This window comes from Octopus bimaculoides, chromosome 7 (genome assembly GCF_001194135.2).
Source record: "Octopus bimaculoides isolate UCB-OBI-ISO-001 chromosome 7, ASM119413v2, whole genome shotgun sequence".
NCBI lineage: Eukaryota > Metazoa > Mollusca > Cephalopoda > Octopoda > Octopodidae > Octopus > Octopus bimaculoides.
In genome coordinates, this window is record NC_068987.1 from 21,559,324 (window position 1) to 21,561,418 (window position 2,095).

Genomic DNA, 2,095 nt, shown 5'->3' on the forward strand with positions numbered 1-2,095 from the left:
GTCCGTTATCCAGGCCACATCAACAGAAGACGGGACGTGGAAGGGGAAAACATTGCAGATGAACATCCAAAGTGAGAAAGAAACACTAGAAAAATTGGCAGAGACAGTAACCATAGGCGACATAAGTCTGAGAGTGTGGGTGGAGGGCAGAATCCCTCGCTGTTATAAATGTGGTCTGAAGGGCCACATTAGAGCGAATTGCCCTCCACCGAACAAAGAAGCAAAAGAGTGGAATACACAGGAGATACTAAAAAAAACAAACAGGAAAAAAATAGCGAACACAGAAGAGTCAATACCGGCGGAAGAAGAAAACGAAGAAAGGGAATGGAAGGCGAGTAAAAGTTCAAAAAGAAAAAGGAAGAATGTAGGCTTCTCACATGCAGAACCCCAACTCACCCAATGCCCACCCACACCCTCTTCGTCCCACCCTCCCCCTGCAGACACTATACCTACCCATTCCCCACCAACACGAAAGCAAAAATAAAAGGACACCACACACAATGTGTTAGAAACTTCCCCTCCCACTGATTGTTATGCCCGTTTGGTTTATTATGAGGCAGAGAAAGAACTGCATGAGATAGTGGGAAAATGGAAAGACACAGTCCATGTGGACGTTAACGACGACGAGAAATTACAGTAATGTTAATAACAGAAAAACATTTGAACAAAATTTAAAAATTCGAGGAATTTATGGTATGGAAGGTGAATTACAATATGGAGAATTTACCGAAAGAAATAGAATACGAAGAACTGAAATTACGATACGGTATAGATATTATGGAGGACAAGCAAAAAGGCATGTAAGTGATGTTACTTGATGGGGCAGGTAACATCACTTCCATTTCTCATTTTTTTCATTCTTACATATTACCATTCGTTATTTTAGTTTTTCTTCTGATTTCATCTTTTTGTATTTTTATTTCCCCGAGTTTGTGTTTGTCGTGTTTATATTGTCTCTATGTGTTGTAATGTTTGATGGAAGATTCTTTGTTTTACCTTTTATAGGCAATAAAAAATCGATCCCAAAGTCGAATCAGCGCGTGCCTGTTGTAATTTTGTGTCGGTGGTTTTTGTTTGAATAATTTTTTGTGCTGCTTTGCAGCGGTTTGGGTGTTTACGTGTGAATTTGTTTGTGCTTTCTCTTCTCGTAAGATAAGAGATAGCTGGTTAAAGAATGTCTGAAGACAGTTATAGTTATTCCGACATGTCGTCGTCCAAGGAGGAGTTGCTGGAGGCTGTTAAAACAATGGACCAGAAACTGAGAACAGAGAAGAGGAATTTTGCTGATGCAGCAAAGTGTAAGGAGACAGAAGTGAATATCGGGAAATTAGGAAGACACAAAGGAGAAATGAACCGAGATAGGTTCGAAGTGAAGCTGTCGCCCCCGCAAGAGGTTACAAACGGAATAAGGGAGAAAAGGGACGACATAATATACCTGAATAGAGGTTCAACATTTGGAACAGTAGAAGTGAGGTTTCGTAATGCAGCAGCAGCAAGGAAACATGCAGCGTCGACAATTCGGAGCGAAGAAGTGGTACTGTTACCCACGTATAGGGGCATGAGAACAAGGGTCACGGTTGAAGGAATCCCACCGAAGATTGATGTGACCTGGGTGGCAGATGCGGTCCTCTGTGGTAATGAGGACAACATAGTAGTGCTCCAGGCTAAGAAAAAAGAATGCGTTAACTGGAGAGGTCAACAACTGGAGAGGTCAACAACTGGAGAGGTCAACAACTGGAGATGGTGGTCCAAGGTTCAAAAGAAACGATAGAAAAGATTACAGAAACAATTATGACTGCCAGGGTGGAAGGAAGAGTTCCACGCTGCTTAAATGTGGCCTGAAGGGACACATAAGAGCAGAATGTACGTCAAAACCAAGAAAACCAGAGGAAAAGCGACCAGAGAATATGGAAGAGGAGATAGAAGAGTCCCACAGAAAGGAAGTAATCGAAAAAGAAAAGGAAGTAGCGGAAATAGAGAAAAATAAATGGGAAAATGTGACAGAAAAAAAAAAGAAAAAAGGCAAGTGAACTAAACTGTAAACCCCATTCCATACCCATCCCACCCACACCCTCTCAGACCCACCCACACCTTC